This window comes from Choristoneura fumiferana, chromosome 4, assembly GCF_025370935.1.
Source record: "Choristoneura fumiferana chromosome 4, NRCan_CFum_1, whole genome shotgun sequence".
Classification (NCBI taxonomy): Eukaryota; Metazoa; Arthropoda; class Insecta; order Lepidoptera; family Tortricidae; genus Choristoneura; species Choristoneura fumiferana.
In genome coordinates, this window is record NC_133475.1 from 8,631,346 (window position 1) to 8,638,395 (window position 7,050).

The window sequence follows — 7,050 nt, forward strand, 5'->3', positions numbered from 1 at the left end:
AATTTTAAAACAGGGATTTGATCAAATTCCTCAGGGATATGATAAAAAAACATCGCGTTGTTCCATTTCCCTTGCGGGATTCAGTGATTTGATCAAGTCTCCGAGCCGTTTTAGGGGAATGATAGAATTATGGCAATGGTCGATGGATTTCATCATTTCTCTTAGCGATTTGATCTGAGCTGTTCTAGGGAAAAGATAAAACGAATCATTTAAGTCAATTCAACTTGAACATTTTACTTAACACGCCTAGTTTTTATCAAGTCCATTAGACGGAAATAATATCATGGGCATTGTTTTAAGCATAAAAATAAAATATATACCAAATTGGCATAGCTGCGGGAATTATAAAAGATTGGCTTCCGAGAAATGTCAAATCCCTAAATCTGTTTATGAATTTGATCAAATCACTAGACGTGTTTAGTAAAATGTTCGAATCTAGTCGACTTAAATAACTCGTTTTATCTTTTCCCTAAAACAGCTCAGGGATTTGATCAAATTGCTAAGGGAAATAAAGAAATCCATCGGCCAATGCTATAATTCTATCATTCTCCTAAAACGGCTCGAGGACTTGATCAAATCACTGAATTCCGCAAGGGAAATGATACAACGCGATGTTTTTTTATCATCTCCCGGGACTTGATCATATCCCTGAGGACTTTGATCAAATCCTTGTTTTTATCATTTCCCAACGACTGCGACAATTACAATGGCGTATGCAAATAGTATTACTACTTACTTATAAATAAACTGCATGCATAGTTATATTTGGCGACTGCATCGGAACCAGAAATCTGGTTTTGTGATACCGCTATGCACTCAAGACCTCAAGTTCAACGTGGAAAAATCGCTTAAGTACTTACCTGTTTAATTTTTATATCACACACTAGGTACACTAAAAGTCTCAGAGAAAATAATATTAAATTTCTTTTACGAGAGCGATATTGTTCGTTTTGGTGGCGTTCGTTCGATCGTTTGTCGTTCAACCGGTAAGACGGGGCAAGGCGCGATACCTGCCTTCGACCCGTCCACTATTCGACTGTCTTTGCTTGGTATGCTATGTTTATGTTGCACGTGTTTACTCCGTTGTATGTGTGCGTACGAAGGCTTCAATCGCTGCGCGTACGCGTGAACTGGGTTGCCTGCCAGTAAAATAAAAGAATATTACGTAGTTTAGTGAGCCCTTTGTATACGAAAAGTTAAAAACCGGACAAGAGCGTGTCGGACACGCCCGAAATAGGGTTCCGTAGCATTTACGAAAAAATTAAGTACTTAATATTTTTCTAAGGATTTCGTATTTTGTACGGAATATTCCAAGTTTAGGTATTAAGTACCTAGTATTAATTAGGTATACCTTACGCTGCTATTTACTCTTAAACTACTAATAATTCTCAAGAAAACCGTTATAGTTTTCCTTGTAAGTTTGATATACTTACTCACTACCATTCTGAATTTTTTCAAATTTTTCCATTAGATTTTAGAGGGGGGGACGGGAATTTTAATGAAAATTTGCACTTTCAAGTTGAATATTTTGCAAACAAAAAACTGAATCGAAAAATCGTTTTAGCAACCCCACGATACCCCACACTACAAGGTTGGAAGAGAAAAAAAACACACACACTTTACGTATTGGCTCTAAAAAATTTTTTTTTAATTTTGTTATTGTACCATTTTGTCGGCATAGTTTACATATATTCGTGCCCAAATTACAGCTATCTAGCATTGATAGTCCCTGAGCAAAGCCGCGGACGGACAGACAGACAGACAGACATGGCGAAACTAAAAGAGTTCCGTTTTTGCCATTTTGGCTACAAAACCCTAAAATAGCTGCATTCTAGTTTTGATTATGTTATATAATTCTTGTTTTACAGAAAAAAACATATACTTAGAATTAAAAATTTAATTCTTCTCATATAAGTTCTTTACAACTTCTCGAATCGGTTGAAGGTTAAAAGTAAAGACAATTCGTAAACCTATTCATTTAATGATAATGAACGGCAGTTTACCTTCCTATTCCACATTTTCCTAGTCTTCACTTACTTACCTAAAACCTACTCTCTCCTCCAAGTAACTATGCAAGTAAATATGAGTACCGATAGCGCGCGAGTTGAATGCAGAGCTTAGGAATGCGATAGTGTTGTGACCTTGTTAGAATTAATGATGACGAATTTATCGACGTACAGAAGATATGTCGATAAATTTGTAGAAGAAATGTTATTTTAATTTCCACATTTTTTTAACTTTCGCGCTTTAATCATAATTATGTATAACAACGGTACCTACCACCTAACCTTTTATTTGTTTTATCTATCGTGGTCGCAACGTGACTCAACACGATGGATGTAACTTTAAACCGTCAACAAAAAATACGGAAACGAAGAACAAGAGCTAGATGGACTCGGATCAGTCATCATTAAAAACAAAAAATAATACGGGGTGCAACACGAGTTTTAACGCGATCGATATGTGTACGGCAGCTATCAAGGACAGCACTACACTAAAGGCGACTGAGGCGAAGCGTGTGCATAGAGGCTCCCGCTCTTCACCTCAGGCCCCGACTGTATTCAACTCGCGCGCTCATGTTTGATCGCAGCAGAATACCGCATGATTTTTTTTATTAAATACCTACATCGCGTTTTTTGTTATACGTATATAATTATTTGTTTCTAAGTTGCAAAGAGCAACAGTTGTTTCATATAAGTAGTGAACTAAAATAATTTCCTTGCTCACCCGCGACCTTACGATAGCTAAGCTTATGCAAAATATGCGTGTTCATGCAGTTCCTCCACCTCCACACTGTAAGAACATACACAAATCACACAAACCCATCTATCACCACCACCACACTACACTGACGCGTTTCGAACTCAACCAGAGCTCATCTTCAGAGTGACACAACCGTACACCATGCTACCAGTTGTTAGACTAACGAACCACAACCACCGTTTTAACTTGTCACTGTAACTCCCCAAGTACCCATTTACGTTTTATGAAACAAAACAAAACTACCCACAAATTATTAATAAATTTTTTAACCGTCCTTCAAAACTACCTTGATTTTTATTTATTTACTGTCAAGGCATGTTTTATTAACTACCATTGCTGAAATTAGATCCAAGTCGTAGCAAGGGAGATGAAACTAAATTTACCTGCTCATTAATAATAGACCCCATACTGTTGTATCTAATTATCTCCATGCATTCTAAAACATCGAGACGAAACCCCTTGCCACAATAATGTAACACTTCATACGAATCTGAGTCCGATAAAGAATGATTTAGTTCCAACAAATGTTTGGCAAAATTCGACTTATCAGGATGCTCATTCCTATATGCCGAAACGTGCTCTTTAAATCTAGCATTAAAACTGCGACCTGTCTGACGAACATATACTTTACTGCAGTCATTACAAGTGAGCTTGTATACACCCGATCTAGTTCCTTTATCTACCTTCTCTTTGTGGTTACAAAGTTTAGAGTACAAAGAGACCTTAACATTGTTTGATTTTAAAATACCACAAATTCTATCAGACAAACGACCAACGTATGAAATGCTACACCTATATTTGTTAGAAGACTGCGATGGTAACACGGCGTAAAGCATGCTATTCACTATCCGTGCCTGCTTCTTCTGAACCAAACTATTGAATTAATGTCTGAAATTAATTATGGCAAATATGCGTTCCGGGGCAATGAATGTCTGTGTTAAGAAACAGTTTTGTCTATCGGAAATCTTTGTCCTTCCTTTTTTCCGAACAAGACGGGGACTATGCGACACTGTGGCATGCTCGATATTTTTATGGTACGGTTTTAAGGTGTATTAAATATGATTTTAATCTAAACTTGACTTTCACGCCCGTAATCACAGACTTTAAAAGCTATACTTAAAAACCTCACGCAACAGTGCGCCATCTAGTGAGACAAAAAACGATAGCCCTCATTGTGCCGACTGCACTGGAACTGCAATGAACAATCTATGGCAGTGGACAATTGTGATTACGGTGCAGTTGCGATGCAGTTCGTGTGTGAAGTCTACGAAGTGAAAAACTCGAACTTCGTATGTTGCCCTCCCGCTGACGCTTATGGCATTTAATATGCGAGTGAAAGGGACGGTGCGATATGAACTTCGATTTTTGAGTTTCGTAGTAGCCTCTCTGATTTAGCTTTTCTTACTGGCCGATGAACTCCTAAAATCGGACCAGTGAGTCCTGGCAGTAGCACTGGAGAACAAACATCATTCTGGAAACCCTAAAGAATAAGTCCAGCAAGCAGAAATGTAATAGAAATAGGATTGTGCTACAATTAGCACAATCCTATTTCTATTACATTTCTGCTAATGAAAATGCCAATGCATTGTATATATTTTCCCAATGTACCCCGATTCGAAAACCATTTCGAGGGATAGGGTTTTTGAACCCATTTAGTCCTATTTCGATCCAAAAATACTTAAGGGTTACGAAATTTGAGGTAGCCCCGTACCCCTAATAATACCCCTGGTGTTGCAGATGTTTATGGCGGTGATGATCTCTTACCACTTGCTCGTTTGCCATCCAGTCGAATGAAATATATAAATACACAAAAATATGTTTGACCTTTTAAAGGGATGAATCCCTTTATCTGAAAAGTAAATCCACAAGTATCTAGGTTTGTCTATGATACCTGTCACGCTGATATTGATATCAATCAGTTCACAGTCGTCACCGTTAAATGCTAATTCTTTTTCCGACAATCGGCATCGAATCTAACCCTTTCCCTTTTCCGCTCGTAGTTTTCATATAAATGTATATTCCTTCGTGCAACAATAATAGCACGTCTGCAATTCCCGGAAAGATACTTATTCGCATTAGATTAGAGTAGGTACCTGGGTGAAACTCTGGGCTAAAACTCGTTAATAAGGGTTTTCCAGAGATAAGACCAAGCTAGATCGATTTGTCATCCCCGAAAACCCCTACGTACCAAATTTCATCAAAATCGTTAGAGCCGTTTCCGAGGTTCTGATTGAGACGTCGTATCTGATATTTAAAAAATAAATAAATTGAACTAAGCCATCATATGCCAAGATATTCAAAATAGTGTCTTGAAATTATTTATATTTTAAGAAAATAAGATAAAAAAGAGTAGTAAGAAAAAAGTGAACAATGCCAATTGTCAAGCTAGATTACGTTATGTTTGTGTAGTTTTACAGATTTTCTCTCCTAAAAACTGGCAACTCGATTAGACTGGCCGGACCATTATTCTACTCTACGACCAAAGCTCGCTTCGCTGCACGAAACGAACTATATAGATGCGTATTCTTAGGTGAGCTTTTATTTTATTTATAAATACTCGTGGCTCAGGCACAGAGATTAACTTATGCAGGTTCTGGTTATAATTGTGAAACTTATATTTTTTGTCAGATATTACTGTAGCATCGTTCGCTGAATTTAATGAGAGATTTTAATGGTGGACAGGTTTATCCCGTTTCTCGTGTTACTTTTATCTACCTATTTAAATGCAAGGTCAATGCTCCAAATCGAGACTAAATTATTATTTATACGGATTTGGATTTATAAACGTACAAACTTGTTTTTATTATTGAACATTATAAAATAACATTTTAAATTAATTACGGACCATTATGTGTTAAAATATGAATAAGAACCGAACTAAAAACAGCGCACTTAGTTTCAAATTCAAATAAATTAAGCACAAAATTTCAAATTTTGTCGGTGATTTATCAGTTGTCAGAGAGATACGATTTGCACTTTGGCGCCATCGACATTGGGAATTTGTCTAAAACCTTCAGAAATTTAACCTAGATGGCAGTGGCATGCACTTCAACAGATGCAGTTAAATTATTGCCGCAAAATTAAGCAATGTTTCTTAATAGTACCGCTGGTTCTATATACTAGTTTATGATAAATAGTAAAAAAAATGTAAGTATTGCAATCAAATTAAATTAAATAATAACATATAATTGATTAAACTGCGCCTTCCTTCCAAAACAGCGCCACCTATTGGTGAGTAGTTAATATAAAATATCGTAAGCCAGCTATGGTCGGTCACACAGTGTGAAATTCTCCGTAAATTATATAATTGGAAAATAATCAAGATTTAGTTTTATAAGAAACGCAGGACTTGTATTCGATAGGCTGTACGATAATAATTATTAGTCATAAATATCAAATCAATGTCAATTTGACAGCTGAAAAAAAAACTACTTACTTATTCGTTTTGGTTATGGTTGTTTGGTACTTTTGAATGATTTGTTTATTATTATTACGAATGAACGCTACTTTAGATTTCAAGTGGGATACTTTTCCAAATAAGAATTAAACGTGGGATTCAAACTTTTAGCGTAAGCACCCTTACTTTGTTTTTTATTTAAGTACTCTTACTACTTTATTAAATTTAATAGACTCTACTGCATGCGACATTAGTAGGTAAATACAAGTTTGCTTTGCTGTTGTCTCTCAAAAGTTAAGTAAAAATTACCTAATATTATGCAAGATGCTGTTACCTACGTGTTAGAATCTAGCTGTAGTCTTTGGAATCTAGCACTGGCTGAATTTATTAGACGTTTTTGTGTTCTTATTAAGTATAAACAGTTAAAATTCTACTTGGCACTGCTTTTTTTCACGATAAAATTCTTGCTTTAAAATACCTAAACTAAATAATTGTTTCCCACTTAATCAAACTAAAACAAACTGTGTTCGTTCAGTGCATTGATATTTTTACTAAGTACCTAACCATTGCATTGTTAAGTAATTTATATTTTCCTGGCGTTTTCTGGATGTTATTTTATTGCACTCTTTTTCCTTTGCATTTGTATTGTCAGATAGAATTGATCAATGCTTCTTATATGATCATAATTTTCCTACTCTATCAATTACACAGAACTTGTAACGATGTATTATAAATTATATGCCTACTTTTACTCTTGTATTATTATTGAATAAGATATAAATCATCACTTCATCATCTGGGGTTCAGTGTTCTTGGCCAAGACTGTAAAATATTAGGTTGCGGGTGCGGGTGAGCAAGGGAATTGTTTATAGGTCATTTGATTTGATGTA

At 35.8% G+C, this 7,050-nt stretch overlaps 1 protein-coding gene across 1 annotated transcript in view; it reads right to left on the reverse strand.

Moving 5' to 3' along the window:
* btsz (bitesize) overlaps window positions 1-1,029 on the reverse strand; it is a 113,665-nt gene extending 112,636 nt beyond the window's left edge. The window contains exon 1 of the mRNA XM_074086799.1: window positions 861-1,029. The gene's annotated coding sequence lies outside the window, so the exon portion shown is untranslated. The remainder of the gene's footprint in view (window positions 1-860) is intronic.
* Window positions 1,030-7,050: the final 6,021 nt, after the last annotated feature.